The sequence below is a fragment of the Podarcis tiliguerta genome, assembly GCF_965153285.1.
Source record: "Podarcis tiliguerta genome assembly, chromosome: 3".
In the NCBI taxonomy this organism is placed as follows: domain Eukaryota; kingdom Metazoa; phylum Chordata; class Lepidosauria; order Squamata; family Lacertidae; genus Podarcis; species Podarcis tiliguerta.
In genome coordinates, this window is record NC_139536.1 from 54034733 (window position 1) to 54059532 (window position 24800).

Here is a 24800-nt window from a genome sequence, read left to right on the forward strand (position 1 = left end):
CTCCACCTTCCCTTTAAAACAGGCCTATGATTAAGTAGAGACCACTTTTGTATCTCTTTTGTAAACTTTGTGAGGGCTGAAGGTGAGCTCACTGCATTCATTTTACTGTAGGTTTTCCCCCCAGAATTGTTTTATCTCCAGGTTTCAAAATCTTGATTATGATGGTAGAGTTTCTGTCGCATTTTATAACGTTCCTTTCGCACTGCAGTAACTACTGTGTTATGGAACTGTGGCTTTTTGACAGATAAACCAGCATGTTGCACTACATTGCATTCACAGCAATAGACATGGTGTGACACAACAAATGCCATTGGACAGTGTTGCTACTCTGTCACCTTGCCAGACATGTGTGCTTCTCTGTTCCTCCATGATTCACCCATGAAAATGGCAGGAAAGAACTGTAGGCTGGTATATACCACTCCACATTTTGTCACTTTACTCCAGTGATTTCCTGGGTTAATGGGGCTGCAGATTGATGTTTTGTGCTGGAAGCGATTAACACAGAAATGAGTACTAAATTTCCACTAGATTCCACTAGCTTTCTGGAACTGGTTTTTACGTTGTGTGAAAGCTCAAATATAATGCAGGTATTAAGTTAGGAAACATTGCAGAAATGGTGTGTGAATGCAACCTCTGAACCATTCTAGGTAGGTGTCATCAGGGATAACCATTCAGAGAGCACACCTTCTGAGCCTTAGTAGTGTGAAGAAGTCCTGACCAAAATTAATGCCTTGCAAAAGGAGAAAAACATTGATCTGATTCTTAATATTTCTTTGATGTTGGAAACAAAGAAGAAGCCCACTTTGCAATCTGTAACATGCAATTATTCTAACTGTGAGAGAAAGCACTTTGGGTTGTTGATTAGATTTTCACATTAGATAGAAGCCTGCTCTTCTCCTTGTCACCTATCAGTTCTGTCATATTCTACAAAGGATGTGGTGCCTTTGTTCTGTTGCTTATGAATCTGTTTGGTAGATTAATCTCTCCTATGTGCTTTGCATTTAAAGCGTGTTTTCAGCTTGGTTCTCCCTTGCATTTTCTGCTGTTGTCCAGAGGTGGTGCTGAGTGCTCAGGTACTACATTGTTTAAAATGGTCAAGAACAGGAAGAAGAATCTTCAGTCTCTCTTTAGTGATCATTGCACCCTACAAGTGGTAAGGAAGAGGAGGGAAAACACTTTTAAAAATGGAAATGCAAACCAGTACAGTATGTTTAATAAGCACTGTGCACTGATGAGTCTCTAAGACAAAGGCTGATATTCCATGTGCACTCATCTGGGGAGTGCTGTTTTAAATTCTTATTTTCTTCATATTTCCTTTTTTGCATTGTTTGAATTCTTCTTTTATCTTGCTGCATCCCCTGCATCTGCTTTAAATTATTATTGTATATAAGAACATTAAAGATCCTTGCCTGATCAGACCAAAGGCCTATCTAGTAGGAATGTGCACCAACCACAATATTCAGTTTCAACTCAGAGCTTCAAAAAACAACACAGTTGGACTTGATGCTTCAAATCCACTTTGTTTCCCCCATCCATATTCACTATTGGGAAGTTTTAAAATGCTTATAACTTTTTTTATTTGACAGAAGTGGATAAAATTTGCAAGCATGGTAGCCCCTCCAGATTTGTGCAAATTACAAGTAAATAATTGCAGGGACTTTTGTTCAGAACAACTCTAAAATGTGATCACCACTCTTCCCCTGCAGAAGGGAACCATCTCAAACTTTTTTTTGCAGAACTGGGTGAAATTTGCATGCAAGGCCATCCCTCTGAGGGCATAAATACTGCCAAATTTGAGAAGGACTCCTTCACTCCTGCTCTTTAAAAGTGAGATCAGTCAGTTGTGCATGAGTGCTTCTTCACCTTTCCCCATTCTGACATCTTACCTCCGCTTAGAGACATAAAACTTAACCTTGCAGTGCTGCTCCCTGCAATAACTACTGGGATTGTAGAACACTGGCCAGTTCCTCTGATTACAAGGCAGACATCAGCCTTATTCCTCTGTGTCCTTGCCCCACTCTGTATTTGCTCTCGTCTTCTCTCCGTTATCCCACCCTGGTGTTGTGGAAAGCTTAGATACATTGCTTTTGCTTTCAAAAATGACTGCAGCATTTTTCAAAATATCTGGATGACTAAGGTGCCACTAAGTGATTCAGGGTTATACACTTTGAATCATCGGGCACGTCATCTTGTATTGCCCATTATATCGAGACTCAAGAAAAGAGCTGATCAAGCCGATTCTGAGGAAAATACCTCGTAGTACAGACGACACCTATATCAGACACCTCTTAGCTGACAAAGATCCCGAAATCAACAGGCCTGTGGTAAAGTACTGTTACATTGCAACAAGAATAAGACGAGCAATGATGACAGCAACGGAGTTCAAATTGCAAACATCGAAGGAACGATAATAAACATTAGTGACACTTGAATTGAATCCTTAAAACCTTAAAAGTCGAAACCTGGTCATAAACATAAGTACCAATTTTGTGATTTGGCCATATCTCCACTGTTATCTGTAGTACAATACAGATGCCATATTTTATTTTATAAATCGCTTGCTGGTCATTGACCGTATTAAAGATATTTGATTTGATTTGACTTTGAATCATGTTGCCTTGTAGAGATTCCAGTACAGCTAGTACCCATTGACTAGTACCCATTGCTTGCCTTATCTTCCATGAATTTGTCTAAACCTCATAGATAGGTGATAGATAGATAGATAGATAGATAGATAGATATAGTTTGACCCTTAATTTTTATTCAGCCTCAGAATTAATGTACTTTTATTGAATTTGTCTAAACCTCTTTTAAAGTTATCCAGGTAATAGAAAAGTAGGATCTAAATTGTTAACTATTCACCTGTCAGGGACTGGACTGAAGAGGAGGAGGAATGGTGGAGGTCACCCCCCTTTCTCTGGTACCTCTCAGAGAAAAGGGAGGCAGTCTCAAATTACAGCAGAGCTTTGAGGAAGATAATAGCTCAGAGACAGGTGAACAGCAGAGTTATGAGGTGTTAGGAGGAGGAGGGGAGGCAGAGCAGCTAGCCGACATGTCACTGGATAGCATAACTGACCCTCCTTCCCCCCCAAATGTGGCGTTCATTACGTGTGCAAGAACGAAGGGCACAGAGGCAGTTGACCATGGACAGAAGCTGCAGAGGAAGGTGTTGTTGCTAAGAGTGAAGGGGGAGGAGCTCAGTGTGAGCAACGCCATCAGTGAGGAATGACAGGATTATTTGTCTTTCACCGTGATACTGAAATAAATCATAAGTAAGAACTTTCTTGTTTTCTCCCTGCTCCTTGGTGCCATCAGGGGAGGGAAAGAATTCTTCACACCTGACATCACCTAACTTGGGGAAAAGCCTCATTGAATGTGTGAAGACTTTTGAATAAACATGCACAACATCATGTTTCACAGCTTCAATGGTATTAAAACAAAGACAGCAGCTTGAAAGGAGACCTGATTGCATTAGAACGATCATGTTCTCTTTGGTGTTTTCTTCTATCATTCTGCCCCCCCCCCCCCGTCAAAAACCCAGACACCCTTTCAGGATATGTATAATTGGGATGTGGTATCACAGTGGCTCAAGAGTATCTTGATGTCAAAGGTAGAGTGATATCCAACTAATTCATACCCAAACGAGACCCACTGAAATAAAGTCTACTTTCAGTGGGTCTACTCTATGATTGATTAACACTGGATATCACACATAGTTTCTGACTTCTTACAATGAATGACTACTGACTGTGAGTATTCTTGGTGGTGGTGGAAAATCACACTGTGCATATGCTCAGAAGTCCTGTTTGGGAGTTCAGTTTTGCATTTAAAAAAATCAGACTGTGACATTACCACAGCAGATTTGAAGTGAAGGCATGTGGCAAAATATGTTCAGAGAAGGAGAAACACTGTGTGGGTTTAATCAGGGGAAAAAACCATGGAGATAATTTTCATAATTAGTTATACTGATTTAGATATAACTCTGATTATAATGAGCTGCATTGTGTCAGTCAGCACATAGCTGGTTGTGCTGTTTTCTTGGGAATTCTTGAAATAAGATACCTCAGTCTGAATCCTCCCCTCCTTTTTTATTCCATGTGAAAATCCATCATGTTATGTGAGCAAATCCTTAGGACAATAAAGGGATCGTCATTTCTTTCAGATGTCTCTTCTATGGAAGAAGATACTCAACATGCATCTGGAGCTCAGATTATATTTAAAATGCTCACCTCACTTTGGGTACTCTAAGGATGGATTACCAAGAAATAGTCCACCTGGAGAAATCCTCAAGCACTAACTATTACTGGCAATTGAGAATTGTATACTGTAGATGTAAATAAATGGAATATTTGTATCCTGGTAAAGCTGATTGGAGTCTATACTGCCATTTTTTATTAAGCAACCAGGCTGTTGTAAAATCACCTCCACATAGTAATGTGGCAGTGTGGCATGCTGAGGTATGTTGACAGGGTGTGTGTGTGGAGCTGGGAGAGTTTTCAGATTCAGAAATGTCGTGTGTGAATCTGCCTTCAGCTGCCATGTTATTAATGCAAACCTGCATTTGTTATGTTGATGTGTATAGCTGTAGCTGTGTATGTATGTGTGTGTCTGTCTGTATCCATGACAAATCTATAAATAGATACATAGCAATGCACTAGGAGAGTTTGTGGTGATTAAACATCAGGCAATGACTAGATGAACTGCATTCCAGTCACAGAGGAGTAGGGTAAGCCAGGGGTACTTGACTGCCATTGGTTAAGATGGTCAGATCTTAGAGACGTGTACAATGGCAGAAAGGCTTTGGGAGACCAAGCCGTTAGTATATGGGTCATCCAATGAAACGTGAGAAAGGAAGACATTCTTTGCAGAGCACATAGATGGAGGTGGATGGACGAACTGGGTAAAGTATGGTTAATGCTGTCAGGGTTGTTGTTGCTGTTGTTGTTTGGTAGACCAGACGCTAGCTTTGTGACAAATGACTAGCCAGAGATTAGTTGTGTTATGGCTATGGTTGCTGCATTTTTTTCTACCATTCTCCAACAATGAATGAGAAAAGAAATTGCAGGTGAAAAAATGTTAAAGGTGACAGGAAAAAGAAGAGATATGGGGTTGCGTTTATCTTACTTCTGAAGTGGCCATGGGGTATTTGTGGGTGCCCTTCCTTTCATTCTACAAATCATCTCACCACTGGCCTGTATTCTGCAGCCTTCCTGGGTGCCCACACTTCACTTAAAGCCCATCCTGACTTCCCATGGGGCACTTTCCCACCAGGAAGCATGGCCAGCTGCCAGCCCAGCCAAGAGGTTGCAGAGTGCCAGATAAATGTTCAGTGGCTAGAAAAAACCACATACACCACCCTCAGCCGCCTTGCAATGACAAGGTAAGCTCAAAGCTCTGCACCTTCAGAACTTCTAAAGAAATTATTCATTGCACTGAGAATGACATAGAAAAGAGAAGCCTCTATTTAAGATTAAGAAAACTTTCAGGAAATTGGAAGACAGATTTCAACACAGCACGATGCAGAAAACTAGTAATACTACATGAACAACAGAAACATTGGCTGTGAGTGTAGAGAGAAAACAAATGTTTGCTCTTTTCATGCTAGTTCCTTCACCTGAGAAATCGAAGTTGCCCTTCCCAAGACATGAATTAAGAGTGGGTTGCTTTGATGTATTGATACTCAAAGCTGGCAATGTCATTATTTAATCCTAGCCAAATTTGAGCTGCTTCTCCCCTCTCCCCCTGCCTCATATTGAATGGCATATATAGTCTGAAGGTCCTTGTCAATTTTTTTGTGCCTAACTGTCAGGGGCGGGCTTGGATCTTTCAGATTTCAGCCTTCTGCTCTGCACATGCACTATATCATAGTTGTGACACCATATGGCGGCCCCTAGGCTTGGTGCCCAGTGTAAGGCTACCATATTTTTTCAAAGAATCTGGGGTTATTCTTAAAAAAATATTAAGAAGTAATATCTTCTCTTCTGTGGTCTCCCCTGTCGTGCGGCCATCCTCTGGGCCCTGGCCTGCTCTCTTGGAGTGCTAGCTGCCGTGGAGCAGGCTCAGGTCAGGCCTGGGCTTGGTCATGTGTCCTTAACCTCCCGGAGCTCTCCTCCCCCTCCTCCTCAGCAGATGGGGTGGCAGCGCGGCAAGGTCGGGGCTCCCCTCTTTTTTCTCTTTGCAGCAGCTCTGGGGTTTTCCTGGCCCCGGAGCACCACTGGGCAGTCGGCTGGGTGGTCAGGCACTCTTGCTCCAGGCTAGATTTGGGTTGGGCGGGTCAGCAGTTCCCCCAGTTGATGCGATGGGCGTCCCCAGTTCCCCCTCGGCAGTGGCAGCGGCAGTGGTAGTCTCAGCAGCCTGGTAGTACAGTTGGCTCTGGCTGGCTTCAGCAGCTGCTCGCTGCCATGGCGCCTGCCTTTTTGCCTCGCCAGAAGTCCCCATATGATGTGTCTTGTGCCATTGAACCAATCACACAACATTCATTCCCTACTAATAAATCTACAACACTTAAAATATAAATCCGGGGACATTAAATGAAATCTGGGGACAGATTTTGTCTGGGGACAGATTTGTAAATCCGGGGACTGTCCGGGGAAAGTCCGGGGACTTTGTAAATGGGGACATCTGGTAACCATAGCCCAGTGTGGTGAACTGGTAGCCCTAGATCTTCATCTGGTAGTAGTCAAGATTCTTGATATGGGAAATTGGGAAGTTACGTGTTAATCGTCAGAAAATGTGCAAGCTTGACCTTTTGTTTTACCCCAATCTCCCTCACCCCACCCCATGTTCCTGCCTGCCTTTGTGCCAACTTGAGTGGGCAATCAGGGCTGACCTTCCTTTCACCCCTGCCAACACCCTGAAGCAGATCACACTGCAACAATTTCACAAGTAACAATCCATAAATACTTCTCCAAGTCCTGTGCATGGGCCATGCTGTTCATCTGCCAGGAGGCCAGAGAGAGAGAGGCCAATTCCAAACTCAGCAATTGCTGCCAAAAGTAGCTCACACAGAAGACTTCTCCTGTCTATCTAGCAGCAAGAACAAGTTCAGAAGTCATAACAAACTTTTCTCGTTTATCGTGGTGGTACGTTCTGTATATTTTATTAATAATTGTTTGGCGAAGGTACAGCAGGTGTGATCCAAGAACAGTATGAGCAGCCTGATTTATTTCACCCTACATCTCTGCTTTGAACCTATTACCCAAGAGAATAGTATAGTCCTATTTAATTTAAAGCTAAGGTGTGTTGCAAAGCAGGTTCTCCATCTTAGTCCAAGGAAGGCAGGCACAGCTGTAAGGTTTAACAAGGTTGCTTTACTCAAGAGGATCAGCTATTAGATGTTACAGACAGAAGCAAGCAAGGAAGGCAAAGGGGAAATGAAGAAAGCCACTCAGGCCTCTTTCCCAGATATGTGGCCTTATTTCTTATGTGGAATAGTTGTGTACCTTCCAATAGTAAGCTTACTGTTACCTTTGCTTGTCTATCTTTCTTGTCCCATTTGTAGGGATTTTTGGGGAAACAGTATTTCAACTTTAAATTTCCACAATTAAAACAAGGGTCAGGATACCATGCTAGCTATGCCCTCGGATCTGAAGGACCCTTCTGTATGTTCCATCTATGGTTTGACTGATAAACGCTGAAGAAAGGGCCTTCTCTGTGGCTGTCCCTAATTTGTGGGACTCTACACCATGGGATGGGGACGTGGGTGGCGCTGTGGGTCAAACCACAGAGCCTAGGGCTTGCCGATCAGAAGGTCAGCGGTTTGAATCCCCGCGACAGGGTGAGCTCCCTGCTCCTGCCAACCTAGCAGTTCGAAAGCATGAAGTGCAAGTAGATAAATAGGTACCACTCCGGCGGGAAGGTAAATGGTGTTTCCGTGCACTGTTCTGGTTCACAAACTCCGCTAAATCAGAAGTAGTACCTTGGGTTGAGAACTTTGCCCTAGGATGAGAACAAAAATTGCTCACCGGCGGCACAGCGGCAGCAGGAGGCCCCATCAGCTAAAGTGGTGCTTCAGGTTAAGAACGGTTTCAGGTTAAGAAAGGACCTCCAGAATGAATTAGGTTCGTAACCCGAAGTACCACTGTATTTTATGGGTTGGATAGTTTTTTATCTGATGCTTTTGTTTTATTAGGCTGCACTGTCCTTGCTTTTTTATTATATTGCCTTTTTGTAATTGCACAATAGTTTATGGCTGGTTTTAATTGCTGTCAGCATAGGCACCAGAAAGGCAGGATATAAAATGACATAAAAATAAAATAAATTCAGGAGGTGGCAGCAGCTGGCAATCCATTTGGGTAGACTATTGTGCATGACAAGGGTCAAGATGCCTAATTTAAGTTGACTTCAGTTGTGCCCTTTCTGCCCCCTTTCCAGGAATGCCAGGGTAAGGGATCCCCACGGTATGTCATGGTCCTCATTTAAATTTGGGAGGGAGAACCAATAAACCGCAATTCACTGAAATGCCTTCATTTCTTGTGGAGTGCATTCTCATGGACCATTATGCTGAAGCCATGAAAGTAGCATTTGTTCTACTAAAGAGATGGATGCTATGAAATTGATAAGCCATATGCCATGCTGCAGAGCCTACCTGCCTGTAATGAGCTCTTACCTGCTGGCACAATTTATCTAGCGAATTGCTATCTTGCACATGCAGAAAGCTGGTCCATGACAACCTGCTATTCCATTTTATAACCTTTTCTGTTTCTTGTGTGCTATTTTCACATTCCTCTGCCAAAGCTCTCGTGCCATATGCTTTTATGCTCTTAAAATGGGGTATGCGGAGCCTGAAGCCCTCCAGATGTTGATGGATGCCAACCCATTATCCCTGGTCATCATTCTATAAAGATGGGAAATGACTGTGATACACCGACAGTGCTATTTTTCGAGAAAAATAGGGGCCAGAACTCACCATGAACACCTCCCTAGTTCGCTTAGAATGGCAGTGGTGCCCATTTGAGAGGTGCTGGAACTGAGTTCCAGTGAGTTCCAGCTGGGGGAAAACCCCGGAAACACACACGCACATGTTATGGCAAGGTGGAAGTAGGTGGCCCATCACAAGGTGAGCCATGAAGGGGGTATGCTTGTTTTTCCAATCACTATCTGTTGAACATAACAAACTCAGCGGAGACTTCAAACTGGCTGCAGTCGATATCAACTGAGATTCATGGCCTTGAAAATTGTTGGGAGCAAATTGATGCAACTGAATCATGTTGTCAGGCAGCAGCGGGGCCGGGGGGGGGGGAGGGGGAGAACAGACTGCTGGTTATTATTGCCAGCAAGTTAATTAGATCTCAAGGCCATTGCTTGAGTGTGGAAAATGCCTCCTCTCCACTCAACCATAAGCTGAAAACATAGAAGATAAAAGCAGAGCACTACAAGTGGAGGGAAAGCACTCTGCTGTGTATTTTTCTCTTCTTGATAATTGATTCTCCTAAAAGCCACTGGCAGATGGCCTGGTCTACCCAGGGCTGACTTTTTAGATACCACCACTCTTACTTTAAATGAACCATATGCCAAGGCTCACAGCATTAAAGGTCAGACCTGAATGTCTTCATCTCTCTGCTTTGTTCCTCGAGGTTTTGAAAAGGGGGAGATGGCAAGCAACTGCATAAAGCTGGATCCAGATATTTGATCCTGCAAATCCAAAATGATTAATAGTCATGGGTTCTCAAGACAAAGGCATTTTGTCTTATTTTGGAAGACGAGACAATGCAATGCTAACATAAGACATACTGGATTGCTTTTTTCTAATTTAATGATGTACTGCTGAGGGTTGCTTCACAGCTGAATTTTGCTCACTTGATGCCTTCCATGTGTGTGAATCAGCCACTGGAGATCAGACATCAGAGCAACTAAAACGTAATGCTTTTCAATAGTTCACATACTCAACTGTGTTTCATCAAAGTCCAGGACAAGTTTGAGCTTCTCACATTCCATGTTCAGAAGGTGACCAGATAGACAAATGACTTCAGAATTGGTGATGGGGCAGAGTCCTCCACACCTGAGGGAAACAGAGTGGCTTAGAAAGCACAGCCCAGGCTACATGCCACACATAGTCTTGTCTGCTTTCAGCCCCTCGGCATCTGTTGCCTGTGATGGTTGCTACACTCTGCCTGATAGTAGGGCCAGCCCTGTCCAAAATGATGAGAAATCAAGTGATCTATATGCTCACCCTAAGTATACTGATAGGGGACACGTGTGGTGCTGTGGTCTAAACCACTGAGCCTAGGGCTTGCTAATCAGAAGGTCAGCAGTTCAAATCCTTGTGACGGGGTGAGCTCCTGTTGTTCAGTCCCAGCTCCTGCCCACCTAGCAGTTTGAAAGCACGTCAAAGTGCAAGTAGATAAATAGCTACCACTCCGGCGGGAAGGTAAATGGCATTTCCATGCGCTGCTCTGGTTCACCAGAAGCGGCTTAGTCATGCTGGCCACATGACCTGGAAGCTGTCTGCAGACAAACACCGGCTCCCTCGGCCTATAGAACGAGATGAGCACCGCAACCCCAGAGTCGTCTGCGACTGGACCTAACGGTCAGGGGTCCCTTTATCTTTAAGTATACTGACGTTTGGTTTTAGCTGTGCTAAGGTTCTGCAAATGGTTTTCCAGGAGCTGCCAAGTGCTTGAGCTTCAGTTTGTTGATGCCCAACAGCTATCATATGTAGCTTCCAGCTAGAAGAGCAAGAAGCAATTTCACAAAGGAGAGACAAATCTGGAAACAGAACACAAAGCATAAAACAATAAATTTGCACCAGTACTGATTGGGAGCAGTCAATAAACTGAGTAATTAATTAACTATTGGCTGAGAGGAGTATGTGTTAATGCATTTTGTTACTGAGACCATAATATGGTGTTCTGAGGCTTTCCTATGTAATTAAAAAAAATATGGATTCCTACCTAAGTTATTTAGTCTCAGCCCTATTGCTTCACTATGTTGAAGACAAAGATCAAAGGTAGGAAGGGTAAATTATATCTAGCAGCACATGCCTCCAAACCACTGAGCACCAGCTTTTTCATGAAATATTTGAATAATTGTAGAAGCTTAAATGAATGGACGTGGGTGGCACTGTGGGCTAAACCACCGAGCCTTGGGCTTGCTGATCAAAAGGTCAGCAGTTCGAATCCCTGCAATGGAGTGAGCTCCCGTTGCTCAGTCCCTGCTCCTGCCAATCTAGCAGTTCAAAAGCACGCCAAAAAGTGCAAGTAGATAAATAGGTACCGCTCCGGCGGGAAGGTAAACAGTGTTTCTGTGCACTGCTCTGGTTTTGCCAGAAGCGGCTTAGTCATTCTGGCCACATGACCCGGAAAAACTGTCTGCAGACAAACGCCGGCTCCCTCGGCCTGTAAAGAAAGATGAGTGCCGCAACCCCAGAGTCATCTGCGACTGGACTTAACTGCCAGAGGTCCTTTACCCTTTTTTTTTTTTAAAGAAGCTTAAATGAGATTGTTGTTGATCATCCATTTATTTAGCATTGAAGGCTGTGGTGTGAAGTGAAGCTAAGGCCCCATCTGGTCTATATGTTTAAGCAGGATTATATGTTTAAACAGGTTTATGCCACCTTAAACAGTTATGGCTTCCCCAAAGAATCTTGGAAACTAATTTGTTAAGATTCCCAAGAGTTGCTAGGAGACTTCTATCCCCCTCACAGAACTGTGCAGGGATTGATACTTAAAGCACTCTGGGAACTGTAGCTCTGTGAGGTGAATGGGACAACCCTGAATAAACTAGAGTTCCCAGGATTCTTTGGGGGAAGCCATGCCTGTTTCAAGTGGTATAGTACCATAAATGTATAGTGCAGATGAGACTTAATGTGTGATATAGTATTAGGCACTGAGGTGATAATGACAGGAGTTGACACTGGGGGAAAGTACCACCACTGCATTGTAGAGGCACTCCTAACAGCAGAGATCCAGTTATGTTGGAAAGAAAAGAGAGGAGATTTCTTCTTAGCTTATACAGGGCCAGTGTCAGCCCTGCTGATACCAGCCCTGCCCCCTGTTATTTCCTAGATCTAGTGTTGCTCTTGGCAGGGGCAGACTTTGGTAATCTTTCATAATATGGCGCCCTGTGTGAGGCTAAAATTTTATGCCAGTGTGAAATTCTTTTGGGCGCAGTGAGAAATTGAATGTGTGGCAAGATCCAGACACCCACCACTGTTACAGCACTGTTGAAGCAGCCAGGTAAACCCACCAGGACCACTAATAGAGGACACTACTGAGTGCTCCCTCAGACCAGCTTCTGGCCTTTCTCCTATTATTAACAGCTAGTCCTGGTGCTGTTGGGAGTCTTGCCACGAAGAAGCTGAGCCAAAACAGCTGCAGTTCTTGAACTTGCGCCATTGCTGCTTATTAATTCCATAAAATAAAATAAACATTGCAGTTCAGTCTTACTTGAACCATGGGATTTTGGTAAACTTTACAATATGCTCCTGTAAATAAACCTGCTTGTCCCAGGAGTGCAACCTGCCTAATAAGTAAGTAATGGGAAATCAAACTAGACATCTTGGAAATATTACTCTGCTGCATATAATGCCAGTCCACCATACACTGTTTTTTTAGAAACCCCAGTTTGTATTCAATCAACATTTTCTTAGAGTCAGGGCAGGTTATTATTATTATTTTAAGTGGGGGAAATCTGTGTCTGTTCTCATCCATCATACTCTTGCTTTTCCACTGCTTCACGCTCCCCAAAAGGCATCTATCTATTTATTTATTTAAATTATTTATATTTTGCCCTTTGGCAAATGGCTCCCCTAGTTAAAATACAAAAATAAAACATAAAATTGCCACACAAAACAGTCGCAGAGTCTCAGCAGAAGGAAATAATGAGATCTCTGACCTAGATATGATTTCCTTCTGCTGAGGAGAAAGGTTTACAGAATCATAATAACTCACATACAACAATATACAGTGGTACCTTGGGTTACATATGCGTCAGGTTACATACGCTTCAGGTTACAGACTCCGCTAACCCAGAAATAGTACCTCGGGTTAAGAACTTTGCTTCAGGATGAGAACAGAAATCGTGCTCCGGCGGCGCGGCAGCAGCAGGAGGCCCCATTAGCTAAAGTGGTGCTTCAGGTTAAGAACAGTTTCAGGTTAAGAACGGACCTCCGGAATGAATTAAGTACGTAACCAGAGGTACCACTGTATATAGATTCCTTGCAGCGTGCATGGTGACAATGTAGGTGTCATTTATTTATTTTAAAATTAGGCATAATTAGCTCTTGCTGTGGTGAGGCAGGATGATGTGGGAAGATCTGCCCTTACTGCCCATAGCACACCCCAGTCTGGGCTCTGACTATATTCAAGTGTATATTCAGAATGCATGGAGACTTAAACGGAGGGCAGCGGGCAGGCAGCAGGTATGGCCACCAGGGGAGGAAGGCGAGTGTGGGTGGTGTGGTGCGCACCGGGTGTTAGCCATGAGGGCGGGTGACATTGCCACATCACGCACACACACACACTTGCTGCATGAGCGGCGCCCCACACGCTCACTGCGTGGGTGGCAGGCCACTAGGGACAATGCTGCTGCAGGCAGCTAGAGGCACCCCTCCCGACGCTCGCCATGCGGGTGGCAGGCGGCTAGGGAAGCTTGCTGCGTGGGTGGCAAGCAGCGCCCTCCCCACGCTCACCGCGCAGGGTGAGGGCTAAAGAGGGCTTGCAAGCACATGAAGGCATCCCTGCAATCAGCAAACCTGCCTTATTGGGGATTCTCAATTGCAAGGAACCTTTTAAGTGCGTTCAGCCAAATGCACTTACAGGGGCGCATTCATGCTTCCGTTTGCTTCACCGCTTTCCCCTAGGGAAACCTGTGGTTTGGTGCTGAATTAGAGCAAATAGCAATTGGGTTTTTCAGGGATTTCTATTTCTTCCCATTTAACAGTGGGTTTTCCAGGGGGAAAGTGGCAGGGCAAAGACAAAACCGCTTGGACGCTGTCTTGCCGAATCCAAGGTGGTTCTTTTAAAATGAGATTCAGAAGCGATACAAAATACACAAGGGAGTGAGAAGATCAAAGGTTTCATTCTACAGCAGCAAGCAAGGTACACATACCATGCAAGCACTTCAATCTGCCACTTGGAAGCCCTCAAGCAGCGGCGAAGTGACTCCTGCAGGTAGCCTTAGTTTGCGCAGCCCTGTGGCTGATCAGTCCCTGCACAAGCTTCAAAGAAACTCTGCCCAAACCGTCTGATTTTATGGATAGCCTGTGTGGCTTCCAAGACTGTCTACATGCAGATCATCCATTAGCCACCCCCTCCCAATGCCTCACTTTCTCAAAACAATGTCCAACATCAAAGAAGCTCCCCAGCATTATCCTCCACAACTGATGAGGCAGCTGTGTGGAGGGGCTTTACCTCCTCCTGACATTCTCAATACATCTAAGCCTGTTCTCACACCATCAAAACACTTAACAAGAACGAGGGAGGGGGAAGGAACAGAGGCAGGAAGGGCTCTGTGTTAGATCAGTAACACCTCGATACATTTTTCTCTTCAGGTTGCATTTTCCATACAGACATGTGCCTACAATGCACAGCACAAGTGGAAGTGTAGGTAAGCCCTCGGTCTCTTTTCAGATTTCCCCAGAAGGTCAGGGTTGGAGCAGATAGACCTGCTGCATCCAGGAATGTTGAGGATGGAGCTGGGCACTTGTTAATTTTCCAGCATTTCATAAGCTTCACAATTGTTTTTACACACGTCAGATCAAAATGTGACACACTCTGTCAACTAGAAATGGATAAAAAAGCATTTGTTAGAGTGAGGGCACACACACACACACACATTCAAATCATGTCTCCCTCTATTTTTGGTGTCTTGTTTTGTTTTTAGTGTTGTCATTTTAGTTTTTATTCTGTCCAGGGCCTTCAAAAGCTAAAAGTAGCCCAGACCTGTCTGGACCTCTGAGAGGACCTGCCTGGGAGATGTTCAGGAGACCCATACTCCCCTCACAGAGCTACAATTTCCAGAGTTCCCTAGGAAGAGAGGTTTACTGTCAAACCACTCTGGGGTCTCCTAACAATAACACCCTTAGCAAACTGCAGTTCCCCAGATTCCTTGCGGGAAAGGCATTACAGTCGTACCTCGGAAGTCAAACGGAATCCGTTCTGGAAGTTCGTTTGACTTCCAAAACGTTCGGAAACCAAGGTGTGGCTTCCGATTGGCTGCAGGAAGCTCCTGCGGCCAATCAGAAGCTGGAGAAGCTGTGTCGGATGTTCGGGTTCTAAAGAACGTTCATAAACCAGAACCCTCACTTCCGGGTTTGAGGTGTTCAGGAGCCAAAACGTTCGACTCGCAAGGTGTTCGGGAGCTAAGATACGACTGTACTGTTTAAAGTGGTATCACACTGCATTAAATGTACAGTCATACCTCGGGTTGAATGTGCTTCGGGATGAGCACGTTCGAGTTGCACTCTGCGGCAACCTAGAAGTAATGGAGTTACTTCCGGGTTACTTCCGGGTTTCACCACTTGCGCATGTGCAGACGCTCAAAATGACGTCACGCTCATGCGCAGAAGCACCGAAACATGACCCGTGCATGAGCAGATGTGCGGACACGGGTTACATTTGCTTCTAGATGCCAACAGGGCTCCAGAACGGATCCCATTCGCATCTAGAGGTACCACTGTATAAGGTGCATGCTGCCTCAGTTGTTAGTGCAACTTCTCTTGAGATTTGTGCTCCCTTCTAAAAGAGTAGGCTTCTGTTGCATGTAGGAACAACTTACTGTGGGGGTCAATTCCAAATCATCTACAAAGGAAAGCTACTTGTGATGCTTCAAGCAGAGGCGAAAACACCATCTGTTTTTTATGGTAATGAACAATCAAGCTCCGTAGTTATCCTGTCAGCAGGGAGAAGAGCCATGAGGTTCTGGCATCCACAAATAATATGCCAAATACAATTAGATCAGGATATTTGTTCTTGGAGTGTCATGTGGCAGTGCCTGAACACGCGGAATCAAATCAGTGGTTATGTGCTTGCTTGATAAGAACAGCACATTAAAATTGAGAAACAAGGAAAATATCAAAGCCTATGTCACCTAAAAAAGAAAAGATAAGCTTCTATCTGCTGGCAGAGGTGAGATTTTGAGCAGAGAATCCATCATAAATGAAGTGTTTTCTGAAAGCACTACTGCAGCAATTGTATGAAGCAGTCATATTGCACTGCAATTGTGCCAAGTCCTTGACAGTTCTTAACCCTATCTCGGAAGGTAGATTAATGCAAACTTTCAAAAACCTGAGGATGGAAATTGAAGTCTTAAGAGTATTTGTGAAAGGCAGGGAAACCAAGTGCTACCCAACAATCTTTGATGTTCCCATCTTTCTAGTTATTTCATATTACGTTGGTTCATGTCTGGGTTCTGCACTGGAGAATTTGTTCTGCTGCCCTGCAGCTATAAGGTTTATTGTTGAGAGCTGCTCAATTTTGACAGCTTTAAGAAGTCCTTCTTCCACAAGTACTGGTGTCAACTGTTTTAACCACTGTTTTAATTTTTTTTTTTTATGGGTCTTGGATTTGAAAGCTGTTGCTCTTGTTGGTTTAATGATGCATACATTCCTGCCCTGCTGGGACAATCTAAGGTTGGGTGGGTTATAAATATCCTAAACAAAATAACTCAATGAGAGGACACTGTTTCACTTTGATACTTGGATGCTGCCCTGCCACAGCAGCCAAATGTAGCCTTACATTGCCCAACAAAAACTTGCTTTCTGCACCCTTTGTGTTTCAAAATTGTGTGCAATATATCGAGGGATTACCACTCTCTAATCTGCTGTTTTGTGTTTCTCTCCCACTATTAATAAGGCGTATCCATCTATAGAAGCACAGAGTCATTCAATAACCACATAAATGAAAAAGTCTCAGTGATTTGAAAGTTTTCTGGGTATACACTGATTTCACAAAAACCAGGTCTAAAAATTAATTGGCAGAGCACTGACAATATCTGCCACTGAATGGTTTAGCATAGATGTGGAATTAGAAGGGCCAGGTTTTAGACTTTCACTTCCTTGGAGACATATTCTCCTCACCACCACTTTTGTTGTTGGAAAAATGTGTCCATATACATGCATATGGGCTGCATCTGACTAAATTGCATGGCAGACTTAAATTTGTTAATGGATCTGCTCTGAATAAGACTCTGCTGCATTCCTAAATTCTTATGCATTGCATTTTTATTCCACTTATCACAAATATGAACATTTTATAAACTCAGCCATAAAGCATGTTTTCTTCTGCCTTCCCTCTCTCATTCCCACCCCTCAGTTCAACAGTTTCACATTATTCGGCTGATCTTGCTGTTTGCCAAACCCGGCTTATCCGTTCTTTACAGATTCGAATGCTCGTATTTTCCAATTTGTTGCCCTGAACACACATTGATTGCTTGAATAGATGTACGGCTTATTTTATTTCTCTGCATTCCTATTACTCAATATGGGGTGCTTACAAAGGAATATAGTACAAAATATGAAGCTGGTGTTGTTACATTTAAGTTTACTGCAAAATGACATTTTTGAACTGAAGGAACCATGAGGAGTCACATTGTTAGAAGCTTTGGGGGCTGGAAGACAGAGAGTTCCTTTATATTCCACAGATTAAGAGCAGTGAATATTTCTGAGCCTGAGGGCCAAATTCCCTCTTGGGGAACCTTATGGGGGCCACATACTAGTAGGGGGTGGGGCCGTGTGCAAAAGTGGACAGAGCAGTAGATTTGAATCTGACCTTTGTGCCAGGCAAAAGTGATAGATTTACACACACACACCCATATATATCTCCTTCCAAATAAGCCAGGCAAAAGCAGTCAAGGAAGGTGTGGCCTGGTGTAGGAGGTGTGGTCTATGGAGGGTTAGACAGAGAGGCATGGAGGGGCACATAGGGCCCCTGAACCTGAGGTTGCCTGCCATTGCTGCAGATGGATGGCTTCAAATGTTGCATAGGATAGCTATTGAAGAGTGTAAACATGGGTAATATGTACATTTGCTTTTGTACTTCCAGTGCAATAGCCCAAGGTCCATAGCCCTCTTCTTCTGCTCATTCAATGTTAAAATTTAAAACAGCAATACAGTGGTACCTCGGTTTACATACGCTTCAGGTTACATACGCTTCAGGTTACAGACTCCGCTAACCCAAAAATAGTGCTTCAGGATGAGAACAGAAATTGTGCTCTGGTGGCACGGCAGCAGCGGGAGGCCCCATTAGCTAAAGTGGTCTTCAGGTTAAGAACAGTTTCAGATTAAGAACAGACCTCCGGAATGAATTAAGTACTTAACCTGAGGTACCACTGTATAAGGATTTGTACCTAGGCCCTTTAAACTATTTTAAACAATAAGCTATTTGGTGGGGCAGACTAAAGATTCAGGAAAGGCAGAAGTGTGGCAATAGCACATAGTGTCATAAAGACCACTCCCTTAAATGGCTTAGATGGGGATTAGACAAATTCACAAGCATTATGTATGCCAATGACTTTTATTTAGGAATGCTCAGTTCAGAGGCAGCATGCCTTTGAAATACCAGTTGCTGGAGAATAACATTGAGAGAGGGCTGTCATCTCCTGCTTTTGGGCTTCCTATAGGCATCTGATGAGAAACAGGGTGTATTAGATATCCCTTTGGCTTGTTTTCTTAATAGTGTGTTAAAAAAAGTGAGTCAATTACCAATAAAGTATGGTTCTGCGAAATAGCCATCAGCTCAGTTCTGTTCAATCCCAATAAGCCAACACAGCAGTTTTAAGTTCAGTGGGTTTCCTAGTGCTGTGTGTGGCAACTACGGTAAATTCACATTTCCATTTATATTGTGTTGAAAAGGTTTGATGGCTTCCCTCTTCCATTCTCCCCATCTGCATAAGATTAAGCTTTCCTGTTTCACTAAAGGCTCTGGTGAACCTATATGCAGCTTTGGAGAAAATGAGAATCTTTATGTTTGTCACACTGTGCCTGAGCATCTGACCTAAAGAAACGCCTGAAGAGTAAGCCGTTTCCCATTACAATCTCCTCACGCTTCTATGGGGGTGGTGATAAACATCCAAAATATAAGCCTGCAGCACTACTGAACAGCGAATAGTTCCCAAATGGTCTTTCCCCCACTTCCAAATTGCTTCCTGATTTGTTGCTGCTTCATGGTTGCACACACCCTGCCACCACCCATTATAAATTCTAAGTAAGGCTTTTATGGAATTTATGTGGAATGTAAGACCTTATCAATTACTGCAAATGTCAGGCAAACAACCATAAGGTCTCGCTAATGGTTTGGCCTTTTAAGCAGAAAACAGGAAATTTGGTGACCCAAGCAACTGCTGCATTGAGGGCTGTTTTGTGGCTAGAAGCACACACAAACACATTTCTTAAGGAGAAAATCTCTGGCTGGAAGGCTGTTTGGGGCTCTGTAAGCCTGGCTGCAAGGTACTTCTCCCGGCAGCTCCTTGCTGTTATTAACCTATTTGACTCCTCAGGAAATGAGCAGTTTCCAGCATTCTAAGCGTGACCATGCATCCTGTTCTACAATGGGAGCTGGAATATGCGTCTCCCTGTAGAGACATATGAGCTGTTGCTATTCTTATTTGCGGTTTTTAACTTGCTGCTCACCAAAAAGTCCCAAGAGGTTACAGCATATAAAAACAAAAATTAAAACAGTTAAACAACGCCACCCATGACACCCAAATCAGTAATGCAGAAAGCACATTGCAGGGGAGGACACCAAAACCAATTCTTCAGCTTTCAAAAGTAAAGAGGTATATCTTCAGAGCAACCCGCAGAAGCTGCTCACTTCTGCAGGGAGGACATTCTACCTTCTTGGAGCCAGACGTGCAGATAAGAGACATGCATCTCACTGCAAGGGGAGATTTCATGCACTTGCTTCCCACATGTGAGGGGCTCGACTTCATACTTACTGGAGAACCACAACCACAGTCTGTGGTGAAAAGCTGGGAAGGCAGTGATGGCAATGAAAACAGGGAGTGCTGCCCTACCACCCCAGTCAAGCCAGAATGACCCCAAACGAAGCTGTTCAAAAGGGCTTGCTTTTTCAACAGAAGTGCAGGTGTGAGAGACCCTTGTCTCATGAAAGGATCATGGGAATGGTGGAGCAGAGGTGGTTTTAGGGTAGCCAACCAGTATGGTCACCTTGAGCACCATACTGTTGGCACCACCACAATGCTGTAGAGTGGAGCACAAGAGGTGTGGTGTGTGACACATTTTTGCGTTGCAAAGGACACTGCTGAGAGTCCAAAGTCCGCTACTGTTGCGGAGTCTTGAAAAGAGTGGTAGCAACTCCCCTCCCCTTAATCCAGCCATTTCTCCCAGGGTGGAGTGATCATCATGGAACTCTGCAGGCAGGCAGTCCAAAGTCTTCCTATCCAAAGTCTTCCACTTCTTGCCAACCAATATCACCAGGAAGTCTCAGTTAAACAAGCTTTAAGTTAACCTTGCACCCCTGAAGGAACTGAAGCAGGTCTTCTTTTCCTTTCTTTTCTAGTTGTTGTAACCTTACTTTGCTAATTACTTGACCTCCATTAACTTATGACTGTTCCTGCCACACTGTTTTGCACTGGGCATATCCTTTAAGGTGACATTAAAGAGAACAGAGGGAAGTCTCTGCGGAGTCACTCACTGCCCCCTTTGGCTTTTTCAGTACAAGAGCAACCATTCAAGGGTCAGGACACACATAAAGCCCAAATATATTCCTGAAGCCAACCGCCAGAAGCAGCATAGGGGAGCCAGAAGTACTGAGTGGGTATCCTCCAAAACTGACCTTCATTAAAAAGCAATCCCACCTAGACACTTGTCTTCATCCCAGAAGGACTCTGCCCTAGTTGAAAGCAATTGGGCCTATGGCGGGTCTTGAAAATGTGACTCAATGGCTAACATTCAGGGAGTTAACTTATACTAAGAGAGCTTCATACTAACTTGGCTCACCCTCCAGCTTTGTCTAAATAGGAGAGGTAGCCATATTACCCAAGGCAGCAGCCTCTTTGAACATACATGCTGGGCCAGGCTATCTGACACTCCGTGGATCCTAGAAGAATTGCAGGACTGGCTGTCATGGTTCCCCATGAAGCCTCAAATTCCAGTTAGGAGTGGGAGGCTTCTGAGGACGAGGACTTGGAATAGGGGGAGGAAATTGAATATGCAGCAGAGCCCATCTGATGAAGCCCCACCCTGACCCCAGATGCACCTAGATCTGACAAGGCAGGAAACCCAGTGACTGCCTCTTCCTAGCCTATGGAGGATGAAGGAGGTTCAGGGGCACAACCTCCTGTGACAGAGCAGAAGAGCTCTGAGGAGGAGACACACCCAGCAATCTCTCCTAGGAAGAGGCACTGCATCAGGAAAATGGAGGAGAATCATCATTCTCAGAGAAGCACCACCTCCAGGCCAGGAATGCTCACAAGGATGGGGATATCCACCAGTGGCTGATTCTTCTTTGCCTCAGCTGAAAAGCTGGACAGGTAAGTGGAGGATCTTGTTAGAACAATGTCACAGCTTCCATGGAGTATTGGAAATCTTATTCTCGGGCTCTTGAACCATGGACTAGATTTATTGTTGCTATTCCTGTGCCCCAGGGACACGGGTGGTGCTGTGGGTTAAACCACAGAGTCTAGGGCTTGCCGATCAGAAGGTCGGCAGTTCAAATCCCCATGACGGGGTGAATTCCTGCCAACCTAGCAATTCAAAAGCACATCAAAGTACAAGTAGATAAATAGGTACCGCTCTGGCGGGAAGGTAAACAGCGTTTCCGTGTACTGCTCTGTGTTCGCCAGAAGCGGCTTAGTCATGCTGGCCACATGACCCGGAAGCTGTACACCAGCTCCCTTGGCCAGCAAAGTGAGATGAGCGCTGCAACCCCAGAGTTGGTCATGACTGGACCTAATGGTCAGGGGTCCCTTTACCTTTACATTCCTGTGCCTTGGAAGGGTACCTAGACTAGATTCTGCTCCTTCCTAGCTGCAGAGTCTGCAGAAATTAGACTGCTATAATAAAAGTTTACTTGCAAGCAAATGCCTCTGTTATCTGCTTTGAGGTGGGAACCAGGGCACAGGTCCCCTTGCTGGTCTGAGCAGCAAAGAGAGTGTGGGAATGTTAAGGATTGTAGGAAAGGATATATTGAATAAATATTACCCTTCCTTCACCCATGATAGTAAGTGATGTAGAAGAGCAGATTCCCCTCAATATAGCTGGAAGCTAGTTTGCAGATTTGTCTGAATCTCTTAGTTAAGATTATTTCCTGGTGTCCCCTTTGATCCCTTTTAAAAGAATAAAGACACGAGAGTCTTTCTGAGTAAAGTAGAAAAATGTTTACTTATATTTCAGTTCACAATTTGATCCCTGAAAGGCAGGCTTTACTTGGTAGTTACATAAAGAAACAGTGTGAGTTCATCTCATAGGGAGACTGAACTCATGTGCTGCTGGCTGAGAGCCAGCAGATAGCAAAATTACATTTATAGAACAAAATGGCTGCAGGAGAACAGCAACAAGACAACAAGAATCAAGTCGAACTGCGCAAATGAGAAAATGGCTGCATGACTCAACTCTTTTATGGAGTCAGCCAGGGCCACACCCATCTCCCAGGTCACATGCAGGGGTAGAAACTCCAGACCAGGGGAAAAGGAAGTTACACTGACTGGATGACCCCCTGCCTGTGCCCACTCTAGGGAAATAAGGAATGTTGCATTTGACTGTACCAATGGATTACATCCCACAGAGAACTACTCTTGCAGACCCAGATTCCCAGCATGCAGTATGCATCACGTAGTAGTTACAGGAAAATAGGTAGCTGAGTGAGCTATGAGTTCTTCTAGCATCCATCAGGGATTGGGATGATGGGCTCTGTTTCTTTTGGATGCAGGATGGAGAGTTGTGTGTTCGGGGTGTGCATAGAATCCCTGACTGAAGGCAACCTCCTGTACAAAGGTAGGAGTCCACTCCTGCGTCTGTCCTCACCTGCCATTGGCATGCAGCCTTGGACTGAAAAAAATTCCCCACCCCCTGAAGCACCCCCTGCCTTGACATGCAGTAGCTGCCACTGCGTCCTTCCTAGAAGCCTGCCAGGCAAAGATTTGATCACTTTGCCAGTCATTTGGAAGCTGTGAGACTTGACTAGCTTGAACCAATCTTAGTCCCCGAATCCTTATTAGCGGGCTGAAAGAGCTGAAGTTGCTGGCTGGTTTTAAATGAGGTGTTTAAATGTGCTATTTTAATGGACCTCTTATCTCTTTCTATGCAGTTAGACACCTTGAGTGTCCCAAGTGGACCTGAAAGGATGGATATTTATATTGAGAAAGAGCAGAGCAATGTTAAAAAGAATTAAATGTTGTTGTTGTTGTTGTTGTTGTCTGTGCTGTTCCAAGGACGTCATCTTCCAAGCCCAGAAGATAGTTCAGTCATTTGTGTAGTAGTAAAATAGCTATACTCTCTAGATTAAGGCCAGACTGAATAATTTTAGCACTGTGCATGCTTTTTAAGAGTATAGACTATTTGTGTTCGCATCACTTCTGTGCAGATATTTAGAGTTCAAAACATGGGAAGCTCTCCGATGTTCTGTTTCTGTTCAGAGCCAAAAGGACATTATGCCTCTTCTTTTCATGAAATATTTTTTATGCATTAGGATTGTGCAGTGAACTAGGGAATAGACCATGAACTCTGCTGCCCTTTCATTAAATTGTAAATTATATTTACAATGTGCGTAGGTGTTATTTAGCAATGTGATTTCTCATGCATTCAACTGAAACCCACACAGCAGCCAACAACAGGCAGCTTCCTCAGAGCAGCCAACTTCACCGGCAGTCACATAAAGACAGCTTGGGGCATCTGCAGCCAAGGCTTCTGTAACTATGGAACATGGGAGACAGATACCTGGCTTGTCCTGGTTACTGTCAAATCCTCCTTCTTCCAAAATATTCAGTCCAACTTTGGATATTGGCTGCTGCAGGGACGCGCTAGCTATCATTGCATCCCTGCTAGCTGTATCTGACTGTGAGGTGTTGGTTATGTGTCTAGCCACGCTATGCTAGATTATGCTTCCCCAATGTTAGTGGGCAGCTTTGCATTATATGGACTGGATATGAGAACTATCTGTACTATATATAAATGCATCCCTTCTAACAAAGCTTATGATTTACAGCTTATGAAGATAGTGTTTTCTAAGGGATCTATCCTCAGGCATAGTGGCTCTGCCCCTTGAGCCTGCTACATACTAGAGTGACTCTACCATCTGCTGTGCCAGGATCCACCCCTTGACACTTCTGGATTCTGCCCCAGAGCCCAGCCTATGTACCATAATTTTTATTCTTTCAGGAATTGGCTGTCCTGCTATCTGGAGCCATGGATATAGGGGAGAGGAGGACATAAACCTGCATCTGTATCCCAAGTGTTCTTGCATCCTCAAATACAGAGGTAGGCTGTAGGCAATTTCCTACATTCCTGTGCTTCTACCTCCAGGAGAAAACAGAAAACAGAGAGAACAAGCAGTGAAGACAACTTTGTCCAGCCAGGAGGTGGAAACCATTATGTTAGTTGTAATGGACTATATGTACAATAGGGAAACAGAAAGAGATATTGGTCATAGGGGTCCTGGTTGTTGTTCTTGGTGGGTTTTGTGTGTGTGTTTTTTTGCAGAGAATCACCTGGGAAGCCTATGCCCACTGAAGGAATTCTCATTTGATGAAAGATCATTTGCCAATTTTACACTGACTGATATGCGCTCTGTAATCACAGGGAGTCATAATTTTCCCAGAGAACATCAATCACTATAAGCCTGCAATTTGAGACACATTTTCTGGAGAGCAAGCCTGATGATCATAATGGAAATTCACTCCTGAAG